Source organism: Tamandua tetradactyla, chromosome 5, assembly GCF_023851605.1.
Source record: "Tamandua tetradactyla isolate mTamTet1 chromosome 5, mTamTet1.pri, whole genome shotgun sequence".
NCBI lineage: Eukaryota > Metazoa > Chordata > Mammalia > Pilosa > Myrmecophagidae > Tamandua > Tamandua tetradactyla.
The window spans coordinates 15,551,901-15,577,555 of record NC_135331.1 but is presented as its reverse complement, the minus strand read 5'-3'; the positions used below and the strand labels follow the sequence as shown (position 1 = coordinate 15,577,555).

The window sequence follows — 25,655 nt, the reverse complement described above, 5'->3', positions numbered from 1 at the left end:
AGCTGGAGACAGCAGCCTAAGAGAGGAGGGGACTGAGGTCATAAGTACCTTAAATGAGAACAGTTAAATAATAAATCATTCATCTGGATGATAGATAGGCCATCATGGACACCATCACTGGGTTTTCCAAATATTGATTAAAACTCCCCAAAGCCAAGATGAGTGAGAGATGCAGCTCCCCAAAGCCAAGATGAGTGAGAGATGCAGCTAAAGCTGTCATTTTATACCCAAGATGCAAGAAGAAAAACAGCCTTGAATTAGGTGCTTTATATTTCAAGATTTTATTTAATCCCAATAGAAACTTATCTTCCCAATCTTTCCCTATAAAGAGGTGAAGTATCCTGGGCAGGCTCACTCATCTACAAAATTTCAGAGCCAGTTTGAATCCAGGCCTTCCTCTGAAACCACAATTTTCACCAAAGTGCTTTTTTGCCTCCTTAAAGGAAGTTAAGTGGATCCTACTTTCAGAACTGGGATAAACTGAAGAGAGGGCACAAAGGAGTGGCACACCTGGTCTCCACTGTTCTATGCTAAAATCAGAATACTTAGGTCAAAACTTCACCCCAAGGAAGGATTTTGTAGGGAGATCTAGTGAGAGAGAGGAAAGCCAAATTGGTTTGATGAAGGGGACCCCAGAAGAGCTCTGTCAGGTAAAGTCAAAACAAAAAAACAGGTCAGAAGTCCTGAAGTTTAAAAACATATCCAATCTTGGTGTTCAAGGAAGATCAAGAAAATTATTCAGGATAAAGACCGTGGCGAAATAGAGGGGACCATCGTCTTGATTTGATGCATTGAAAGAGCAAATATGATCATATAAAGGGTCTATCCAGGACCAATCAGAAATCAGGACGTGGCTTCCGATGACTCCAAAGCACCCAGCCTGTCCTACTGAATTTCATGGTCCTGTTTTGGCATCATTGCCCAGGAAAGAAAGGGGCAGGTATAGGCCAGAATCACCAGAACAGAGAACCAGAGATCTGATGCCTGCATCAAATGTAAATGGATTCTTTAGTAGCCATTTATGCAACCTTAACTTTACTCTCTCCCCTTCTGGGTTTTCTTCCTCCAGCTTCCTCACTCCTCCCTTTATGCTTTCAGAAGAGTATATTTAGGTAAACATGAGTAAATAGGAGAACATCAAAGTCAGTCACTACAAATTACTATACAAAATTACTACACAAAAGTTCCTCCAAAGCCATTGATATTCCCCCAGAAGTCTGAATTACTTAGTATCAAGTTCAAAGCCCAACACAGTCTGATCCAACCAGCAACTTATCCAGATTTATCTCTTGTCCCTCGTATTTCCAAATAAATGTATTATTTCTCATTTCTGGGCTTCCTGAACACTCTAGAGATTTATCAAAACTGCCTTTCTGTTAGAGTATTATAAGTGTACTTTCACCATCTCTGATACAGGTGTTTAAAGCATCACGATCATGATTTACATCTTATTTCATCTCTTTGATGATGACCTCACCCCCCTCCCAGCACAGGACTTGGCACAGAGAGGGAGCATATACATATCATTCAATGCATTCAAAATGGGGTAATAAGTAAATAAAAAATCCCTGGGAAACTGAAGTACTTGGTTTGGATTTAAGACCCAAGGAGTTCAAAATGAGTACCAAGAACTGGCTGACAATTATGCTTCCTGAACTCCATCTTATATCTTTAAAAAAGTATTTTGTTTGCTCATTTCTCATTAGAAATACCTTTAGCATCATGTTTCTCCCAACAGTCGTGTCAAAGCAGTCTAGGCCTTTTCTATCAGATGCCTCACAATTCTTACAGCTTCTGCCTGTTACCCAATTCCAAAGGCATTTCCACTTTTTTTGTATTTGCAATAGCAACACCTCACTCCTGGTACCGAAGTCTGTTTTAGTTTCTGATGCTGCTTTTTTAAAGCAAATACTGTGAAATGATTTTGCTTGAACAATGGGAATTTATTAGCATACAGTTTTAAGGTCAAGAAAATGTTCAATTCAAGGCATTATCAAGATGATGTTTTCTTCCCAAAGACTGGCTGCCTGCGATCCTTGGCTCCTCTGTCACACGGCAAGGCACATGGCAATATCTCTCCCTTCTCTTCTGGGTTCTGTTGCTTCCAGCTTCTTTCTTCTGTGGCCTAGTCTGTCTCTCTGTATTCATTCCATTTATAAAGTACTCCAGTAGTAGGGTTAAGTCCCATCCTGAATGAGGAGGGTCACACCTTAAATGAAGTAGCCTCGTCAAAATATCTTACTTAACAATGATTTTGTACCCACAGGAATGGATTAGATTTAAGAACATGTTTTTCTGGAACACATATAGCCTCAAGCTGTATGTGAACATGTGTTTGCAAAAGATTCAACTTAGAGGTATAAACACAGATCAATTAAAAGTAAACAGATGGGAAAGTTATACCATGCAAGTATTAATTGTCCCAAAGTTAGAATGACTATATTAATATTAGACAAAGCAGAATTCAAATAAAGGGGTGTTGTCAGAGATAAAAAGGAGCATAGTATAATGAGAAAGTGGTTAAAGTGTCAATTCACCAAGACAATATAATTACCTAAATGCATATTGTAGTAGAGTCTCCAAAGACAACCACCACCAATTCCTTCTTTTTGTGTGTGCATGTCACTGCACACACCAAGAGATGGAGTCTATTTCTCCTTCCCTAGAACCTGGAATGTCTTTGTGATGTACCTTTACTCTCTTGGTTCCAATTCTTACTGAGCAGCTCCTCAAATAGATCTAATTCCTGACAGTCAGCTCTTGCTTATCTCCAGCCTAAGAACAGTAGCATCTCATTGATGTTGCTAATCTCTGGGTTGCCTCCCGTTTGATAGTTTGGCTTCTACACTGTTCCATTATCTGAGTAATCCATTATCTGTGTTAAATTCCTTCTGTGTGAAAGATCAAGAGGGGTTCCTATTTTCCTGGCTGAATGTTGACATACACAGGAAGCTAATGAAGCTTATTATATCCATTTCCAAGAGGGAAAAAGAAAGGCTCAGCCTTGTCCTGAATTGGTTCTTCCCGATCCTGCTCTGTAGGCTTGATTCAGACCTCTTTGGCATCCACAAGAAGTCACTACATGCTAGACTCAGACCTCTTTGGCATTCACAAGAACTTACAGTCCAGTGAAATGTCGGTGGACTTTGATCTGCCATTAAAGAATGACTTTTACAAATGGAAAGCCTTTTCCAACTGTATGATTTAAACAGAGAAATCAATGTTTAAATAATAAATGCCTTCATTTTCAGAAGTCTGTCCTCCTCTGGTAGCTCTCCTGGGCTTGTTTGGGTCAGACTCAGCTACCTTGGGTTTCTGACTTCACCACCTCGCCAGGTCTGAAGGATAGTGCAGAAGCTCTAGCTGAGAGGCAAGATGCCTGGGTTCAAGTCCTGGATTGGACAAGTCCAAGACTTGCAAGCATGCATCATTCCTTCCCTCTATATTCTCATCTCCCAAGTTTCCCCATCAGGCTGAGAAATCAAAAGTGAACCCGTGTGGCAGACTCCAAGTAAAATGGTGGATAGAGCCACCCTGAATTTGAAACACCAAATTCTGAAAGGCTGCAAGATTTATAAACCCCTAGAGCTCTAATTTCCCTCGGATATCATCTAGTTGATGAAGGAGGAATTTGGAGTTTGCCTGACAGAGCTGGGTTCAGTTCTGGCCCACTCTATTACTGTCTGGGTTTTGATATCAGTCAGAAGCACAACAGGGAGCCAATGAACCACTTAGAAGATCGAGCTCAAGAGAAGTTCATGCAGAGACTCTCTACAGAGGTGTGGGCATGGTTAAGGCAATTCACAAGAGATGATGAAACACCCAGGGGCTGCCAACAGTAAGGAACCATTACCGCCAGTAGCCCTGAGACAGGCAGGGGGCAGAAAGAGTGTTGCTAGATGCCAACAAGAGCTATGGTTGTGGAGGAGGAATCACGCAATGCGAGTTGGAGTTGTAGAAGAACACAGAGCCTCTGTCAGAACCACAGTGGAATGGGTAGGGACTGGGGGAGCAAACACCCTGACTTTTCTTTCTTCCTGCCTTCTAGAGCCCTACGAGTATTGGTGTCACCCAACCAGAAGTGAGTGGGCAAGGGAGTCCATTGATGTTGTCAATTCAGGTCAGCCTCCAGAACCCATGGCAGAGTGGAGAAAGGTTCAGAGTGGATCAGAATAGAGAGGTTAAAGGGAGGAAAATCAGAGATCACCACTATGGTGACCTTCTGAACCTCAGTTTCCTCATCTGTAGGAAGTGAACGATGGCATTAAACTGACATGGTTGTCATGGAGATGAAAGTGAATGATAAATGCAGTGTTCCTCAAATGTAGCTGTGTGTCAGACTCCATTATGAAGCTTTATAAAAAGCCAGAATCTCTACTCCTTTCAGACTTATTAAAACAGATATACAGATATCCTGGGGGTGGGATTCATAAATGCTAGAGACTTTTAGCTTATATCCCCAGTATGAAGACCTAGTTTAGGGAACCAATGATGAATTACCTGATTCAAACTCATACTTTAGATCCAGACAATTATGGGTTTGAATCCTGCCGCTGTTACTTCTTAGCTGGAGCAATGGACTTGACTGATCAAGACTCAGTATCCTCATCTATAAAATGGGAATGATGGTGGTATACATGCTTCTAAGTACTTGTGCATGTTCCTTGGCAACCGCAATACATATGGAGGGTTTCTCACATAGCAGCTCTCAATAAATGATAGTTTTGTTGACCATGAAAGGAGAGGAAGGATCAGGAAGACATTGCAATGGCTTTGACTTTGAGGGAAATGGAAGTCATTAGCGTTTTGGTTGGTAGGTTTGCTTTTGGTTCAGATTTTAGTGCTTATGTCTCTAACTTGAATGAAAAAATATGATGCAGATAAATAGAAACATTATTTTATATTTTAATTTATGTAGAACCTCATTCCTATACACATACACAGACTTATCCCAACCCAGCATTTAATAAACTCAAAGTTTGCTGCTCAATCTTTTTAAAACTTAGTCTTAATTTAGGATTGTGTTGAAACAACTGAAAAAGATTGTTCCGGGGCGATCACTCTTTGTCTCTGGTTTTCTAATTTTGTAATTCCATTAGAGGGTTTTGAGCAGAACAGTGACATGATCTGACATTTTTAAACAGAATTGCTCTATGTTTAGGACAGACCCAAAGGAGACGAGTAGAACTAGTGAGACTACAAAGGAGGCATTTCAGACTCAGGCAAGAAATGATAATGGCCTGGAAATTGTGTTTGTCTGTTAACACATTATGCCCATTTTAACGATATATCTATTTATACATTTTGCTTGCAGGTAACTACCTTAGCAATTCAAACGAAGGCAGCTTGTTAATTAAGCAGGCCTTGCTCTTGAGATTTAGAGGGGATTTGGGTAATATCAAAAGCAGATAATCCTAGTAAACATGGTGAGGCTCATGCTTCCAGCACCTTTCCTGCTCTAGATTTTAGCATTGCTGTAAAGGAAGCTTTGCACTAGATGCTTTTTAGTTTCACAGTATCTTCTTTCCTTTCTCTTCCCCACTGTCAACTTCAGCTCTTATAATCTCATTTTATACCCTTTTTTTTTCATTGAAACTGGCAATAGCCTCGCTCTGTACCAAATGCATTTCCACTATAATGAGTAGCAGCATTAATATGAAGAGAGCTCATCAGGTCCTTAAAGGTCTGTGTCTTTCTTATGTTTAAATGTGCATATTTTTCTTATTATAAAAATAGTACACATTCCTTTCTCACAGTACAGTTAAAAACATAAAAGCCCCCATGTGTTGATTATATACATAATCTTCCATGTCACAGTAATCTTGTGATATAGCTATTATTGTCTCAGTCTTATAAATGATGAAAATGAGACTCAGAAGATATAATTAACTTTTTTTCGTCCTTAGCTTCCCAATGGCCAAGTAGCAGGTTTAGAATCTAAGCCTCTCTGCCTGAGGAATCTGCATTTTTAACCCTTTTGGTAAACAATGGCCTCTATCCAAAAAAACAAACACAAAAAAAGTCTTCTATCATAAACTTTCTGTATACTGTGTATTTGATGATATTATCTACCTCTAAACAACAAAAAGTTACCATTTACTCCATTCATTTGATGGGGTGCATAATAATATCCAGAGGAATTATCCATTTAATGATTTCTCCATGTCAGGCACAGTCCTAAGCTTTATATGTTTTCTCATCTAAGCAAAAAAAAGAACAAAATGAAAACTAATCTTATACTTAACACCTGGAGCTAACCAATATTTTTATTTTAATATCCATTCTTTGGGTGTTTTTCTTATGCATTCATTTTTTTTCAAAAGTGGGATCTGTAGTACGTGATGACCTCATTTTCTCACTCAAAAACATATCATGAACATCTTTTCTTGTCATTTAAGTGTATGGAGGTATCATAATTTATTAATTCCTTATTGTTGAACATTTAGTTTTTTCCCGTTTTTGTCTACTGCAGATAATGTTGCAGTGAACATCTTTGTATCTCCCATGATTTTTGTGTTCTCCCATGATTTCCCTAAAATAAATTCCTAGCGGTGAATTTGCAGCATTGACACCTTTGGTAGATAAAGGGTGAGCACTTTCTGCTCCCCTCACAGCTTATCATGTGGTCCATTTTCTCAAACCCTGGCCCCAAACTGGATATTATAGTTCATTAAAGACAAAGAAAAATTTTCTCATTTGCTAGATGAAAGATGATAACTCTGTTTCGTTGTTTTTATTTTATGACTAGAGAAGTTGAATATTTTATCAACTGTCTGTTATCCATCTGAGAGCTGTAATTCTATATCTAGTCTCCTACTATAAAAGTAATAATGCATGTTAGGCTAAAGGTTAGGTAGAGCAAGGCTCATCAATTTAATATGAGCAGCAGGACATAGCAAATGAAGTCTCCTGTTGTGAAACTGCATCTTTTCAAACTCTGTATATGTTGGCCAAGCCATTGATCTACCTTGTCCCTCATTCTCTGACAGAGTCGTTTAGTCAGGAGCACACTCTTTTGGACAGATCCCCCACCAGATCAGTAGTTGAAGAAGCTACAGACCGTATATACCCAGGTCATGGAGAAGGTATTGGCTGTCATTCTTGGCCTGTAGTTGCAATGCTGACTCCTTGAGAACATCGACCAAGTCCTGGTCATCTGTGTCCCGGTGTCCCAGAGGAGATGCTCATCTTGCTGGATTCTGAATAAGTGAAGGATGAGTACAATGCAGGAGAAGGAAGAAATAGGCAGGGATTTTGCAGCTAGTTTCTTGGCAGCTGAAACAAATACAATATAATGAGTTAGCTTAACAACAGGGATTTATTGGCTCATGGTTTCAGGGTGAGAAGGCTTGCTTCCTCCTGGGGTTGGTATCTTTTGGCTGGCTAGCAATCTTTGGGGTTCCTGGATTTTTGGTCACATAGCAATGGACATGGAAACCCTTTCTCTTCTGGGTTCCGTTGTTTTCTGACTTCTGAGTGGTTTCCCTCGCTTCCTCCTTCTGTTTCCAATTCCCTTGACGTATAAGGACTTCACTCATATTCGGTTAAGGCCCACCCTCATTCAGAATGCACACAAACTAATACATCTTCAGAGGTCCTATTCGCAAATTGATTCACACTCATAGAACCAGGGGTTGGAACCTGAACGTGCCTTTTATGGAGGACATGATCAGTCCCCAACAATCCCCACTCAAATTTGCTCATGTAAAAATGGGAAGAGAAAGCGACCTCCATAAGGACAGGGATCTTTTTGCTTGTTTGTTCGTTGCTGTATCCACAGCATCTAGCACAGGGCCTGACATGCAGAAGGCACTGAGAAAACCCTTGCTAAATGAAAGAAGACAAGGCAAGACAGGCTTTGTGGCAGACATGCTTTATATTCTGACTTGGGGAAAGTGAAATGTCCTCAAGAGGCATATGTGTTCCTTACTAAGGATAAAGACCACATCTGCATGACCCAGAACCCTGTGACAGACCAAATCTATTTATATTTGGGTTGTTGGAAAAGAGTGCTGTGGCAGAGGCTGCTATATGTTAAGTAAACCCGTTTTCTTTTTGTCCTCAACATACTGTTTGGCTCCATGCCCCTGCCTTCCTTTAGGTGTGGCCATGTGACTGTGTTCTGGTCAATGTGAAGCAAGCAGAGGTAATGCCTATCACTTCTAGGTCTGCCCCCTAAAAGAAGACTGCCCATATGAACCTCTCACACTCTCTCCCCTCATCTGTGAAGCTAGAGGCAAAGGATCCACGCCTCTGGGGACAGAGAAGATATAAGGAGAAAGGAAGGAAGGAATTTAAGGAAAGTAGGAATGAAGGAAAGAAGGGAAGGAGAAAGGAAGGAAGGAACTTGGTCCCTGGGTTGCTGCTCATTAAGAATCATGTAGGAGAATCACTTAACCAAGTTGGACTGTTGCATCAGCAGGAAATAAATTATTGTGTTAGGCCACAAACACAGTTGGTGCTGTTTGCTACAAGAGCTAGTACCACTCACCCACGCATGGTACAAACAGCTAGGAAAAAAAGTCATTCTGGGCTGGGAAATTGGGGCCCTGCTAGAGTCTTGGAAGACTTGGGAGAAGTTTCCATTGTTGTCTCAATAATCAGCTCATTCTCACGATTTATAACTACTCTAAAAATTGCCTTTTGGGATTTTACTGTCTGCAGTTCTCATTTAAGTCTCCCTAAGGGGAAGGCAGGGTAGGGATCAAGGTACCTGCTGTACAACATGGAAAATAAATCTGTTGGTGTTCAAATGGTCTACCCAACTGTTCCAACTGGTGAGAGGCATCTGACCCTGACTTTGCACAGCCTGATGCTGTCTGTACAGTGTGATGATGTGCTCCCGCCTGTCTGCACAGAGTGGAGCTTCTGTAGAGTGTGGAGCTTCTTGCCACAGCATCACTGACATTTGGGGCTGGATAATTCTCTGTTGCTGGAGCAGCCCTGTGCATTGTAGGATATTTACCAGCACCCGTGGCCTCTACCGCCTTGCTGCCATTAGCAAAATGTCATCAGATATGGCCAGTGTTACCTGGTGGCAAAATCACCCCCTGGTGAAGATTACTGCTATAGAAATTTCTGCCTTTTTAAAAAGTTTTGCTTGCATTTATTTCCCCTAGAACTGAAATACAGACTAGAAAGAAAGAAATTTTAAAAAACCAGGACTCTCTTCCTGAAGGAGATGGCTGAGATAGAATATGCAATGAAATTAAGGTGGTGTGTGAAGCCCCTATGTGTTCTGTACACAGAGAAGATCATGTTTAGTAATGGGTGTGACTCGCCCCCCACAACAGTTTTTTTCTCCTTTGCCTGTGATGGAACTTAATTCCTCTTTTGAGTTTCCATACCACTAGGTCACAAAAGCTTAACTAACGCCATCACAGTCACTTCCAGGTTTTCTTAGTCTGTGTAGCACCTCCCACCCCCACGTTTCTTCAGAGTTGTGTCTAAGATTTAGAGGCTCTCTGGGCCAAGGGCTGATCATGTGGTACATCAGCTCCTTGGCCATTGTCAGATCTCCCTCTTGACAACTGCTGAATTGTTATCAGTGCCGATCAAGCCCTCAAGACAGTCGGTAAGGACCCCTTTGCATCATCCTGTTCTCTGGGTTTATCCAGGCCCTGTGGTCTCCTTAGTTATTTTCATTGTACTCTTTAGTCCGCAGGAAGGATTTGGCTTCTTCCCAGGCCCAACTTCATGAGTTTAGCCATGACAGCCCTCTCTCCTCTTCTGCTCACTTTCTGTGCCTGGTTCAGAGGAACTCTGGGAGACAGGGCTGGGATTAGGGTGAGGTGAGTGAGGCATTAAGGTATAAATGAAGGAGGTACTCATGTGTTCAGATGCTGACCCTGCGCTTGCACTGTCTTGAGAATGAACCAGGATTCCGGAGCCTAAGGCATTCAATTGAAGGGGACAGTTATTTCCAAGGTTGCACAAGTAAGTGCAGAGCCATCATCCATAATGCATGCTTCTTTCCATTTTTCAGGCTAAATGCCTTGCTTGCCTCACCCTGCTTCTGGCCCTGAATAGAGGCATAGCTTCCTCCTTATTTTAAGTTCTTTGACCCCTTCCAGATGTTCTGCTTCCATCCAGCAAGGACAGAACAGGTTCAGAGCCCCATATCAGGGCCCCAAGCCAAACACAAGCTGAACTCTCTTGCTTCCCTTTTCATTCTCCTTGCACTTCCCAGACTAGAGATGACCTCCTTTGGAGTGAAGCAAGTGACTCTTAAATCTGTATCCATTCTTCCAAATCTAGTCTTTACAGCCAAAATGTTATGTCCAGAATATTTCAGTGCTTGGATTTTTGAAACCCCAGATCCACATTCCTACAAAGCAGAATCTCTGGCTATTGATATCTAAAACCATTTTCCAGCATTTGTCTGATGCCCCTGAGAGCATGAACTCTGCCAAGGTGTGGGAGAGAGGCGGGCAAGGAGGACAGGAAATTGTGGGAGAGAATATTAACTTACTACGCACTTATGTCCAGTAGGAAATACAGGACTTCCTAAAGTCTGGCCAATTCAAATAAATTACGTAAAATGTATTCCACCTCATGTATTGACGTAAGAGAGAAAGACAAAATAATTATGAATAAGAATAAGAAGTCATTACATTTATACATTTCTTTATAACTTATACTCTCTTTCTACTTTCTGAGCTTCTTAGAAGAAAGAACAAAATTTGTCTTCTTCATTGCCATATCTCCAGTGCCTTTTAGGAGGCCTAGAACAGATTAGAAACTCAATAAATAATTATTGACTGAATAAATAAACACATAGGCTATTTTTAATCCTTATAGTGACCCTGATTCATAAGAAGAGGTTTTATGATCCCCATTTGATAGAAGCAGTACTGAGGTTCAGAGACCTGAAAAGACCTGAAAAACTAGGAAGAGGGGATCCCTGAAAGTTTTGAAACTGTCAGTTTACTTGCCAAGCAAAACCCACACTCAATTATGCTTCCATGTAAGTCATCTGAACCGATGCACTGTATATTTTATTATGAATGATAATAATAATGGTAGACTTTATAGAGCACCTGCAGTGTGCTAGGCCCTGTGCCAAGGCACACTGCATAGGTTTTCATCTATCCTCAGAATAATCTTGGGAAAGGCATAATTGGATCTAGTTTATAGGTGAGGAAGATGAGGCTCAAAGAGGTGAAATGATTTCCTTAGAGTCTTTCATCTCCCCAAATAGCACTGCCGAAATCTGAACCTGTAGTTCTATACAAACCCAAAGCTTAAGGAGCTTCCAGGCCACTCCATTTTAGTAATTCACCTCAATGGGCCTCGAGGCTCTTGTATGCATTTGAAACCTATCTGGATGGCCACCTAATCCTACAATCCATGGAAATCATTTGCAAACTGTCTTTGGGAAAATAAGCAAATTCTTCTTCACTGGCAAGCATCCTTGACATTTAGGCAACCACTAAACAGTCTCTATGGGGAAAGGAAAGAGGGTAGTCAATCATCTTGACATTCTGTCATCTGCTTCTGGGTCTCCGGGATGCCAAATAAGCAGAGTTGGAAAGCACCATGTCTCGTCATCCAGATGTTTGAGATCGTGCTCCTTCATCCTCAGTGTGCCATACTCCTACCGGAGAGACAGAAACACTGATACTATTATTGCCACTGACGATAACAACACTACCCTTTTTGGTGTGTGCACTTATGGTGCCAAGCATTGTGTGGAGGGTTTTGTGGGCATTATCTTATTCCACAAAGTGAGGTTCTCTTAGCAGTCCTGTTTTCTGGATGAAAACACTAAGACTCGGCACTGGGTAAGGAAGATACCCAAGGGTGCTCAGGTAGTATTTGTCCAAGGTAGGATTTGAACCCAGGTGTCAACTGAAACTCCTTACTACTATTTTATGGGTCATGCATTTAGAAGCAGCTATTTATTTTATAGTGCATTAGCTCAAACTTTTTGTATTCCCATGCTCAATAACCTGAGAATTCTAGTTTTCCCAAAACATCCATATTCTCTCTCTCTCTCTCTCTGTCTCTCTGTCTCTGTCTCTCTGTCTCTGTCTCTCTCTCACACACACACACACAGGCAGTCAGACTTCACTGGGGTAGAATGACCAGGAAGTCTTCTTAGGCATCTTCCTAATATAATCACTAACTCTCAAGAAAATGACAAAAAGGAAGAGACATTCAAATTGCTACTGCAACTCTGATCAAGCACGCTGTGGGAAAAAACCTTCAGGCATGAAACGTGAAACGAGAAAATTGGACATTTTGGGCTTTCAAAATGATATTTTATTAACATGGAGGCTTCTATCTTTAGATTACAGACAACTTTAAAAAGGGAATCAGTGTCATTCTGGTCCTCACTTGATGCCGTGGTGGGGGAGGGCGGTCAGAGAGATGAGAGGGAGTTTCTTTTCTGATGTTAGTTGACATTCTAGAAATAGTCTAGGCTTCTGGGCATCCACATTAGGACCTTCTCAGAGTTCTGCTTACCCCAACTGATGTTTCGTTTGATGGGATTGTCTCTCTTCTTTCTAGATCTCCCAGAGAAATTCTACACATCCTTCAGGTCCCAGTCCCTATGAGAAGCCTTCCCAACTCTGTGCATTGCCAGTAGGCAGTGCTGTCACCTCACCCCTGTACACATACACTAGTTTGCATGTACCTCAAATACACTATTTATAATCATTTCTACTATACTTTTTTTTTTTTTTTTTTACAGACCAGTCTCCCCTTTAGACAAAGGGTTCTTAACCTAGAGTCACTGGAAAGGCTTTGAAGGTAGTCCCTGAAGCTATGTGCAGATTTGTATGTGTACATGCAATTTGGAGGATAACGCCATAGCTTTCATGAGTTTTCAACATATATCAAGATCCAGCCATATTTAAGACCCATTGTACTAACGATGAAGTGTTTTGAGGTTTCTGTATTCCGTTGCCTGGCACAGCACCTAGCCCAGTATAGACACATGAAAAATGTCTGTTGCTACATCACTGCATAAAGCATTTGTGGAAATTAGAGCCAGAGGTATTTGGAGTTGTTCTGATTTTTGTGGCTTAGCTATTAACAGCTATGAGTGAAGAACTTTAAAATTCAGAATCGGTGCAAAATTGTCCACAGGCAGACCCACAGCTAGCTCTCCTCTCCTAATGGCAAAGGTCAGGTGCCTAGTCTGTAAAGAAGCCCAACACTTTCAATAGCTTCCACCCCTTGCTCTCAGAAACCTCCTGCTCTTTTCTGCTCGGCTCAGCAATCTACTATCCAAGAACTTAACCTACTGTTATATAGCATGAACGTACTGTATATGGAGGTAATAGCAGAAAAATTGCACTCACCTTGAATGTCTATCAATAGACACTGCCATCCTTTAGGACAAAAGTGAAAAGCAGGGTGGGCCACGGTGGCTCAGGAGGCAAGAATGCTTGCCTGCCATGCCAGAGGACCCGGGTTCGATTCCCAGTGCCTGCCTGTGTTAAAAAAAAAAAAAAAAAAGTGAAAAGCAACAATTTTGGAAAGGGTCAACTAGTAAATAGTCCTGGCTTTTTGGATTTAATGTTTCTGTCAAGATTATTCAACTCTACGATTACAATGGGAAAGCAGCCAGAAACATTATGTAAATGAAGGGATATAGCTGTGTTTCAATAAAACTTTATTTACAAAACCAGGAAGGAGGCTGGATTTGGTCAGCAGGTCGTAATTTGCTGACCCTTACTTCAGATTACTATATAGCTATAAGGAAAAGAGCACTTGTAAAAATTTCCACTACTGTTTTAATTTGCAGAACAATGTAATAACTAGCACATACATAGTGTTTCGCAAATAAATGATTTAGTTTTAAGCACGTTACCTGTATTTTCTTTATTGAATCCTCACATAGAATTTTATTATCATTTTCTTATTTCCATTTTACGGATAAGGAGCTGAGACCCAGAAAAGGGAGCTGGTATATGATCCACAGATTAAACTCATGGAGCCTTGATTTGAAGCCCAAGCAGCCTGCCAGTTGGGGGGGCTCCAACAGGAATGAAGCTCCAGCTTTGTGTGACTTTCAGTACCTTCACCTTACCGGTCAGACACCATCCCCATCGGTAGCACTGATTGAGTGCGCACAGGTGCCAAGCACTGTTCTAAGAACCTCCTTATATGCATTATCTCCTTTACTCTTTGCCATAAATCTGTAAGGAGGATGATATTGCTGCCCCTCTTTTACAGATAAACAAAACAAGGTCTTGGGGAAGTCAAGGAGCTCCCATCAAGCCGATGGCCATGCAGTGGAAGTGGCCAAGTGACCTGGAGATGTGACACTGAGGAATAATGGTCAAGGGATCAATTTGGGGTCAGCCGGGGGCATGAATCCCAGTGCTGCCCCTTCCAGCTATATGACTTTGGGCAAGTCATGTAATCACCTCTCCTAACCTCTTCCCCAGAGTTCTAACTGTTTGATGAGATCATGCTTGCAAGCATGCTGCTTGGTGCCTAGTGGAGACTCCAGAAATGTTAACTATGAACACCTATAGCATGCACAATAAATGGGGGGACAAGGTGTTTGGGAGATCAGCTGATGCTTTAGACCAGGGTTCTGTAAACTATGGCTTCCAGGCCAAATTTGGCCCACCACCTGTTTGTATAAAGTTTTATTGGAGCATTGCCATGCCCATTCGTTTACATATTATCTTTGGCTTTCTTCATGCTGCAATGACAGAGTTAAATAGTTGTAGCATAGACTGTCTGCCCTGCAAAGAATAAAATATTCACTACCTGGCCTTTTACAGAAAAGGTTTTCCAGGCCCCAGTGTTGACCCCTGGTGGGATGCAGAGCTCAGGGCAATGCATCCATCAATAACTAAGGGCCACCCTGTAGGAAGATTAAGCCATTCCATCCCATTGAGCCTTTTCATGGGCAAGGACTTGCGTTAGCCAGTGAAATATGGGCAAAAGTGATGTATGTCCCTTTGGGCAGAAGCTTTTAGAACCATTGTGTATTTCACCACCTTCTCTTCACCTTCTGCCGCAGTGACTGCCCTGCCAGCCTGAATCTCAGAACCATAATGACAATGATGCATGACAAGTCCTTCGCTTACCCTTGATGGACATATAGTATAAGTAAGAGATACGCTTTGTGAAGTTAAGCATCTGAGATTGGGGGAGTTGTTTGTTGCTGCACACAACTTCACCCATTGTGACTGATACATTTTGGGCAGCCCTGAGATGGTTCTGTTTCCAAGACTAACGTTTATGGAAATTGGAGCAACCTTGAAAACTCAGTTCCTTTTGGGGTTTCTCAGGTCTGGTGTTCTTATCCTGTCTGGGCCGTCAGCTGTCTGCTTCTCTGAGTGTCCTTTAAGGGGAACTGGGGTTTTGGCTCCTGCACTCCTGCCAAAGGCTTGTCACCTATGGAAATAGCTTGGCCTGGGCAGATTTTGGAGTCCAACAGACATGGGTTTACACCCTGGCTGTCCCATTCATCATGTTTTCAACAAGGGTGTGTTGAGTGAGTAACTACTATGTGCCAGGCCCTGAGCAAAACACTAGGTAAATATACAACAGACAAACCAATGGGGTAAATATACAACAGACAAACCAATGAAAGCATTGATGTGATCATTTTATGTTGTAATTAATACTCCAAGGAAAACTAGAAGTAAGACAGAATGAGAGAGTTTGTGGGGATATTCAGACAGGTGGGCAGGATGAGGCTGAGCTCTAGGGATGAGAAAGAGCCTGTTATGTGAAGATCTGGGGGTAGAACATTCCAGGCAGAGGGAACAGCAAGTACAAGGGCCCTGAGGCTGGAATGAGATTGGTATCTAGTTTAAAAGGAAGGCAGCCTGTGGGGCTGGATCACAGTAATAATTAGCACTTGCTGAAGATTTGCCATGTGCCGTACACTGGCCTAAATACTAGCCATAAGCTCTCTTATTTAGCTAACTAAACCACACTGTCAGCAAGGTACTTCATTTTTCCCGTTATAAGTAAGAAATGTTAAATACAGAGATGTTAAATGGCCCAGATATAAACCAAAATGTTTGCAAATGGCAGGGCTGTGATTTGAACCCAGGAAATCTCTCTCCAGAACCCACACTCTTAAACCACTACACCCATTACTTTGCATGAGAGCAATAGCTCTGACAACTCAGGCTGAGCCTTATTTTCCACCTTGGTAAAACTGGGGGAAAAGAAGACTACTTTGCAAATACAGTAGGTTAACATCTATGTGGGTTACTAATACTAGCCTAACATATTAAAAACACACTTAAACATAACAAATTAGCCTTCTAGAAAATTAACTACATAACAATAGAGAATTCTAAATCAACTTAGTTTAGAAAAGTCACTTTTACATAATAGAAACACAATTAAAGTTAGTTCCTATTTTTTAAATTTCCTCAGTGAGTTGGTATTCACCTAAAAGAGTATTAAAGTGTGTTTAAATAGTTTTAGTTCTGAACTTTTTCTCTGGGATGAGTCATCTTTTCAGACACTATTAACTGGGGTATTTTTTTACACACGGTGTGGTGGATGGTAGTGTCTATTATCTTATGTGTGATTAATGAAAGCTGTTAATATAAACAGTGAGAGGACAGTACTCTGATTTTTCCCAATGGCTGTTAATTAAGGAGGTGCTGCGCATCTTCAGGATTAAAGGGGAACTTCTTTGTATGAGCTGTCTGTATAATTTATCAGGAAGTGAAATTTTAAGGATGTGACCTAGAAAGAACATGCTAATAAAACAATCTCATTTTTTCTTATAAGAATAGAAATGATATAATAGTACTAGCATGTACTAAATGCTTCTGTGGCCAGGTATGAGTTTCACAGACATATTCTTACTTAATCCTTTCAACAAGTCCTCTCCAGTAAATACCTACGTTGTGTTCAACTTTCAAATGAGATAACTAGTCTTACAACAAATGAGTGATGAACTATGAAAATGACACTCAGCATAACCTAGCTGAAGGCCAACTCGGGGGTCCTAGAGAGGGAAACATCTTGAAGAAAATATGCTGTGTGTGTGTGTATATGTACAGGGGAGGGTATGGGAATAAGTTTGTGTGTGAAACCCACAAACACACACATGCACAGATACATGTGTGCAGCCATGTATGCACATATATGGTCTGATGAAGAAAAAAAGGGGTGCTTGTAACTGTAAAACCCATGAACCTGTAATGATTCTGGTTACCAATTATTGCTAGCACTAGAAGGTAGTAACACAAACAATAATAGAACACATCTTTGTGTGTTGGATCTCAGTTTTCACATAGATAAAGAAGAGGCTTGCAAGGTGTCTCCCAGGACTGACTTCCCAGAGCCAAGTGCTCTCATCATTGATGCACTCATTCACTCACACGTGCATACAGTCAGTCGTGCTTCTTGGGATGAAGAGCAAGGATGAGCTTGGGGATTACTTGGGAAGTAAAAGTCACAGGGCTGGATGATGTATTATGTGAGGGGAATGTGGAATGAGATGAAGTTGAACAGGACTCCAGGATTTTTTCCATTTGATTGAGTGGATGACTGATCATGCCTCAGATGAGGTTGAGGACAGAGGTGTAAGAGCAGGTTCAGGGGGAGGTGATAAGCTCCCTTTTGGACATTCCAACCTCAAGGTGCCTGTGGGATGCCTAGGAGCATATGTGTAGGAGACACACATGGGTGTTTATGGGTCTGAGGCTTAGAGAAGAGACAGGTTAAAAGCCAGGAGAGAACTAAGGGTGAACCCTGGGATGCACTCATGCTGAAGAGGTGAGCAGGGGAAGGGAACAAATAAAAAAGCCTGAGAAAGAAGAGTAGGATGGAATTCAACTGTTTCACAGAACGATGGAGTGATAAAGGGGGGAAGAAGGGCCTAGACAGGGAAGCCAGAGGAAGAGAGGGAGATAAAAAGAAAGGCAAGTGTGTATGGGAGGAGGATGGATGGGGTTTCTATAATGAGGGGTGAGTGACTCATAGAAGAAAATGGTGGCCAAGGTCCCTTCCGATGATCTGGACTGGAAAACCTATTTGCGCTTCTTGTGATTGAATCAAACCAGACTCCAAGACTTTTCTCATTTGATTGAGTGCATGGCTGATTATGCTATGGATGAGGTGGAGGATAGAGGATCAAAGACCTTTGTCTTAGGAGCTCCAGGTTTAAATCTTGGCTTTACTTCTTCCTAGTTGTGTGATCTTGGGCAAGCATCTTAACCTCTCTGAACTTCAGTATTCTGATCCACCAAATGGGAGTGATGATCTTATTAGCTCACAGAATTGTTTTAAGGAGACATCTTGGTACATAATATATTCTCAGTATATGGTGTTCCTTTTTCTTTCTACCTCATTGTGCGTGTTTGTATGTGTATGGTTACAGGTGACAGGAAACTAGAGAAAAAAAGGGATTTTATAGGTTCACGTGGCTGAAAATAGTCCCCTGAGGTCATTGGCAGAAGAATATTTGGCTTCGGGCAGAGCTGGATCCAGGTATTCAGATGAAGCCAAGTCCTAGTCCATCTTGACTCTCACCTGTGCTGGCCCCATTCTCAAGGTGATGTCAAAGTGTCTGCCTGCAGCTCTCAGCTGACTTCTCATTCTCTTAGCAACAACCATCTGAAAGACCATCCCTCTCTCTCAAGAGTTAAAAAAAAAAATTCTCAGAATTGAGTCTCTGTTGCTTCCAGAGGTTCTGATTAGGGTCACTGATGGAGGGGATGAAGATTCTTGGATTGTCTGGGATGGAGGAGTCACAGGACATCACTGGAACTCAGCCTCACAGAGACTGGGCGGACAAGGTTGGTTCCTCCAAGGAGAGTCAAAGTCGAGTTAGCAAAAGACTAATGACTGGATATTGGGCCTGTGTATGCTACAGAGGACAACTCAGTATGAGTGTGTGTATGCACACACATTTTTCCTGGCTCCTTACTTCACAGACGTGTTCAGGTTTATTTCTACCCCTTTCATTTTTGTATTCATTCATGAATTCAAGAAAGACACACTTGGTGTTTATTCTATGCAGAACACAGTTCCTCCTGGGAAAGGGGCTGCAGAGTGGCCTCACCAAGGATGCTTAATCCCAAACTCCCTCCCCAAGAACCTAAGAAGGGTGCCATTGGCATTTACTGACTCAGCTGCTCCGCCGGGACCATGGACACCCCCTGGCCTTTCCTGGAACCTCAAGAAGGAAGAAGAGAGAGCCACAGAGGGCAAGTTTAAAATTAGAAGGGAGTGCGACACTGCCTGTGGTTCTTGAACGTCAGCCATTCGGGAGGAATGGGAGATAAGGTAGTCAAGAGACAGGAAGCATTTATTTAAGATTCCTATCACACTGGGAAGCTGAAGGGGGAGTTTAGTTCAGGGGAAGAACAGGATGTTGCCAGGATCCGGGGCAGGGCCAAGGGCAAGGGGGCACAGAGAGAACGGATATTGGAAAGGGAGAGCAAGTCCAGCGGGGCTGAAGGCGAGAAGGTTTGAAGAGGTCCCAGGCAGGAAGTCAGAGGGAGGGAGAGGACCTTTGACAGTTCATTCCTCTTGACTCACAGAAAGGAGATGGATCTTCTTTTTGAAGACCTTGGATCTCTTCGGTGAGGCCCATGTGTTTCTGGGTGGTCTGCTCTGGAGGGACCTCATTTAACTCTTCTGTAAGCTGTTGGTTCACTTTTCTCCCTGGTGTCCTTGTCTTGGTTTCCCAGCATGGGGACCATCACACTGCCCTTCCCCGAGAGGCACCGCCTCAACCCCAGTGTCCTTGAACCTGTCAGAAGGTTAAAGGCCAGACCAGCGGCCAATATCCCTGGGGTCAAATCCCATCCCACACTCATGGGATTGGGGTACTGGGTACCAGTTATGTTCCTCGTTCCCTTCGGGAAAGCACACTTTTTCTCTAGTCTTCGATCAAAACCCTCACCAAGTTAACAAATTTAGTGAAGAAAATTCATGAATAGACAACTCACAAAATGGAAAAATATATAAATTACCACAACAAACTAAGGAAAAAAATATATATGTATGTGTATAATATATATCTATATATGTTGATCCTAGTTCAAACACCCAGGACTGTGTTGTCATGGCAAGCCAGATACTGTAGTGAGCTGGGACATCCACTGACTCATTTTAATTCTTTTAACAACTGTATGAAATATTTTCTCCATTTTATAGTCCAAGAAAACAAGGCACACAGGGGTTGAGCCCGTTGTCCAAAATTGCAGATGTGGCAGAACCGGGGAGGAAAGAGGAATGAACTAATGCCAAATTGAGTCTGCATTTGCAGTCAGACAGAGCTGGCTTGGGCAACTAACTTCACCTGTCTGAGCCTCAGTTTTCCCTGCACTATAAAATAAGGATCAAATGGGAGCCACATCACAGAGCTGCAGAAAGGGCGAAAGATAATCTGTGATAAGCCCAGTGTCTTAGTATTTAGTGAGAGTTCAATAAAGAGTAAGCATTAGCTATTGTCGATTTAGGGGTCTTCAGGAGAAACTTGCCATGCTGGCCCTCTCTTTACCTATATCTGAAAGGTGCTAGAAAGGGCCCACTCTCCATCCACAGGACAACGCAGGGAGCAGGATGCTTCCTACCCCACCCTCCTTTTCCACCTCCTCCGTGGGCACGACAGACAAAATCCAGAGGGGGCCTCCTACTCTCCTCCTCTTGGGGGAGGCATCTAGACCATAGGGACCAAGTGACGCAGGATTTGCTGAACTCCACACCCACAGTCCACTGGAGAGTCACCCTGAGGGTCAAGACTAAAGGCTTCCAGGGAGCATGGCTCGGTGCACCAAGGCCATCAGCCAGTCAGTAACTGATCACCTTGTCTCTGGGGACAGTCTGGACACTCATGTTCCCAGGGAGAACAACTGCTTTCCTTTTGCTCTTTAAAGTAGCAGCACTCATTGTGATTATTATTACTGCTATTATTTTTGCTACCATCTATTAATTGCATGTTGTGTTCAGGGCCTTAGGCTAAGTGCTTTATATGTAGCTTCTCATTTAATCTGCCCTATGATTCTATAAATTATTCCTATTTTATAGCCTGCTCAGAGATGGCAACTCACTTGACTGAGGTTGCACAGCTGGAAAATGGCAGACCTGGGATATGAACCCCCTCAGTCTAATTTCAGAGTCCATGCTTAAGGCTGCAGCCTGCAGATGCTTTAAAGGGGTCCCCTTGGTGAAGCCTAGCTGCCAAGCCAAGTCGGTCTCCCCATCTCTGCTCTTCCTTGCAAGGACAAGAGGATGACATCATGTGGTCAAGTTACAATGTGAGGCAACAGCCTGGGTCACGCTGATCACAAATGCAAGGATGCTGCAAAGCCTCCAGCATCTCAGAGGCCATGTGGAGAGCTGAGCAGCGATGGAAGAAACAGATTTTTGATCGAGAAGAGATGTGTGAGCTCCCTCTTCACATATTCTTAGAGGAAAAAATTCTGGAAGTTTGGGATAGAGCAGATTTCAGCACATTCTAGGAAGAATATTCCATTGAGGGAGAATATTATATTTTATGCATCCACTCTTCTTGTGGGATCCTAAAGTTTGTTTTACACTTTCTAGCTCTTACAGGGTAGCTGTGAATAGTTCTGTGCCTGCTTCTTTATGCATCTCTTTAGGGTACATCTGTTGAATAATAGGAAAAACACATTTTCTGTTCTAATAGCTTCTGTTAAATTGGCTAAAGAGGCACCAGGTAATGGTGAGCTGTCCAATAACAGATTAGACTACCTTAGAGAAATGAGATCCTGATCTCCAGAAATGTCCTAGCACTGGCTAGACCGCCTCTTGGAAGGGCTGTTTGTAGAGGAAATGCTGGCCTGGAATGGCCACTGAAGTCCCTTCCCACTAGGCAATCCTGTGACTCTCATGTCCCTGCAAAAGGGACTCCACTTGATATAACTCACACCATGAGCCCTGGCTGCAGTAAGGACAAAAAGTCACCCTTCCTTCAGGTTTCAAGTTGCTGCCAAGGACATTTATGTTCAAACCACATTTTCTTGATCCTATTTTTTTGGTAATATTTCATTCTAGCTGAAGACTTCTTAACTAAATCCCTTGTGTTTTGTTGGGGTTTGGAATTAGAGGCTTAAGGTCTAAATCTTGAGTGTATGCCAAGTAGCTGGATGATCTTAGTTGTAGTTCTTTAATTTCTTCACGTCTCAATTTCCTCATCTGCAAAAATGGGCAAATTCACACCACATCCCATGGTTGTTTTGATGATTCTGTTGGTTGATAGATGTAATGTTCTCAGCATTAAGACCCATCCTCGGACTGTTGCTGCTATTGATGGCTGGCAGATTGCATCGTTCAGAGGGTCACCTCATGAGCTGACTGAGAATGCAGAGATTGGAAACAATCTTTGCCCTTGGACCAGAAGGAAGCTCAGGGTTTTGCCAATCCGTGGCATCCATTGCAGTGGCCAGTAAAACCTTTTGTTCAGTATTTTATCTTTTTCAAAGCATAACCATTATCTCGTTTGTTCATCAAAGCCTCTGCAAGGAAGTCCAAAGAGGATGGGCTCAAGGAAACATGACTCAGGAGTCTGAAAGTCAAGGCCAGAGTTTCTTTGACAAGCAGCCCGCTGGGCTGAGCTTTTCCACTGATCCTGGTTTGAGAAGAGGCTTAGCCCATGAGGGCCAGGCCTGAAATACCCTCAGAGAGACTTCCATTCCCCTGAACATGGCCTGTTTTTCTAAGCCCAGCCAGATGAACTGCAGATGTGAGCTCTGGGCTTTCAAGGGAAGCTGGGAGAATGGGCAAGAGCCATCTGCTTGCTTGGAATTGCAACCCCCAAATTTGGTGCTGTGGATACCACAGGACCATCATGTTGGGGTCCTGTGACTCTCCCTGAGCTCAAGTTTACAGTGTCTGGGGAACAGGAAAGTGATGCTGTGACATTGTCATGTTTGTGCAATACTGGAAGCTGAGTGATGGAGAGCATCTCAGGCAAAAGCCATCTCATCTTGCAACTTGCAGGACAGTTTGGAAATAAACCACAACCTTCTGTCATCTCTATATATAGCTCAAGCCAGCCCTGGAAGTCCTGCTAGGTTACTGGATTGCTTCTTCTTTCCACTGGATTGCTGGTCATAGAGGCTGAGGCCCTCCACTGCCTCTTCCTTCTTCAGCCTATTCCAAAAGTCAGAGCCCTTTCCTACAATGCCATGCCTTCAGAGTACACAATGCTCACTTTTATCCCAGGAGACCTGTTACCACCAATAACTCACCCAGAGTGTTGCTGTTTGGAGTTCTGCTTTGAAAATAATGGCTGCCTGCCTCTAAGAAAGACCTCAGATGCTTGCCTTCCAGACATGGGTGAGGAAAGGACCCTGGCTCAGGCAGACCTAGGAAAAGTCACATCATCTCTCTGATCTCAAGATTCTCATTAGTAGAAAGTGGAAAGTCATCCCTAACTTGCAGGACTATTAGGAGGTAAAGAGAGTATGTGCATGCATCTAATGTGTAGTACTGATATGGAGTCCCTGCTTCCTAAGGAGCTATTGCTGTCATGCTGTTATTGCTTTGTTATTGTCGTGGGTGCTGAACACCTGCTTCCCTTCTTTCCTCACCCCCCACCCCCCCCACATTGCCTCTACAGTCGGTAGACTTCTCTTCTAATACCTCCAGCCCCCTTACTGGCTGTGTGATGGTGAGCAAGTTACTTAGCTTCTCTGAGCTTGCCTTAGTTTCCCATCTGTAAGAGAGGTTCAGAAAGTTCAAGTAACTCTCCCAAAGTCACATATCCAATAAGAAATTTCAACACAAATTTGTGTAACCCCAAGTGTACTGGTTGCTTAACCAGGATGTATCTATATTTTGGTCATTTTCATATTTTCCTCAAGTAAGGCCACTATTTTTCTTCTGCCTGACCCAGAGTGAGGGCTATCTGAAAATGGTCTCTGCTCCAGACACTAAAGTTTTGTCTAAAAGTCCCAGCCCAGCAGGCTCCCCTTGCCCATCCCCTCAAAAAAATAGAACAATTCTAGCAAACACTATGAGGGAGGTCTTTAGATTATTTAGGGAATTTTCAGGAAGGGAAGATTTGAGGAAAGCAACTGGGATTTGCCCAACTCCAGGAAGGACCTTGATGAAATCTGCACATCAAAGGAAGCCTGCTTCAAAGGCGGGCTCTCTGTGCTGCCTTCCCAGCCACTGTCAGGGCTCTCTGGTTCACATGGGGACAAAGCCAGAGGGGGCAATGCGGGTGAACCTCGTGGCACTAAGAGGGCAGCTCTCGAGCCAGGCACATTAGGTTCCCATCCCTACCACATACCACTTTGGAGTCTCAGGGGTCCTTACCCTGGGGACCGTGACCCCCAGTAGCTCCATGGGTGGAGTTCAGGGTAACAGTGAACCTGGAGGGGAAGGAAATGGATCACACTTTTGTTGTCACTAACTTTGAACTGAAATCTACCCTTTTCTTCTATTCGAATGTAGTCCACAGACATATATGGCGTGATTGATGATCTCCGCGACTTTGTGACCAAAGGAAACCACAGACGTTTACGTATCACCTTACACATGTGGCAGGGTTCTTGACATCCCTGAACCCCACCACACCTCTAAAATAGTGCTTTTTAGATCCACTGCTAAGATTTGTTCCTTCATTAGTCAATAAAGAGACACAGATATAACTGTATGGCAGTGTTTTCTATTTGATAGCTGTGTTTCAGTGTCATTGATCTCCGTAGTAATCCTATGCCTATTATTTTGTGGATTTTAAACAATTTTTCTGAAAAGGGCTTCAGCAGAGGTTAAAGAGGTCTGTGTGCATGTGTGTACTCAGGTGCATATGTACGTGCGCACATACAACACATACATATGCATGCATGCACATACAATTAAGGACCCCATAGTAGCTGCTTAACTCTGAACCTCAGTTTCCTTATCAATAGAATGGTCATAAATCCCATTCCTTCAGCAGATTTGTGAGATCACATATAGCAGTGTGTGTGAAAGCACCCAGCAGGTAGGAAATAGTCAACAGATGTTAACCTTCTTTCTTCTCAACAGGGACCCTCACACAACCTTAGAACAGGAGTTGACATATATGCTACCTGCCTTCCTGGCCTCCCGTGAAGGGCCTCTTGCCACAAACTGGCTCACACTAGTCTCCAGGAATGAAATGCCCCTCCCAGGCTGCCATGACACACATCCAGCAAGATGGAGGTTGACAAGGTCACAAATATTTGCACTCTCCTTGGGGTAACACGGGGCACTGACCCCAAAGTACACGCTGCATCAGCCAAAAGTTTATCCTAGAATAACAAACGCGACAGCTAGCAAAGTGAGGAGGGAAAGGGCCAGATAAGATAAAGGGCACCCGCAGAGTCCAAAGGCACAGCCAGTGCAGGGAGAAGGCAGTGCAGGACCAACAACGGCATCAGGGCAGCAAGGACATTGAGTCAGACAGTCCATTTCCAGACAGTTCCAAGGGTCCGAGGCATGGTACAGTCAATAAGTATAAATCCAAACTTTGTATCCTTGTGACTCTGGATAGGTGATGGGACTTCTCCATGCCTTAGCTTCCTTATCGAAAATGGTGACAGCAAGATGCCAACCTTGTGAAGTGGCTAAGAAAATTCAGAGAGATCTTGGTACTTGTCATGCATGGAAGAGAGTAAGCCTTCAGCAAACAAAGCTATTATTATTCTTATTTATTACTGATATGTAGAGATAGTTGTTTATCTCCCAGGTGGTCAGACTGCTTTCTC

General features: G+C 42.8%; 1 long non-coding RNA gene across 2 annotated transcripts in view; it reads right to left on the bottom strand.

The window, feature by feature from the left end:
• Positions 1-4,660: 4,660 nt before the first annotated feature.
• LOC143683667 (uncharacterized) overlaps positions 4,661-25,655 on the bottom strand; it is a 266,606-nt gene continuing 245,611 nt past the window's right edge. For both annotated transcript variants that reach the window (XR_013175582.1, XR_013175583.1), the window contains exon 7: positions 4,661-7,275. This is a non-coding gene — a long non-coding RNA (uncharacterized LOC143683667). The remainder of the gene's footprint in view (positions 7,276-25,655) is intronic.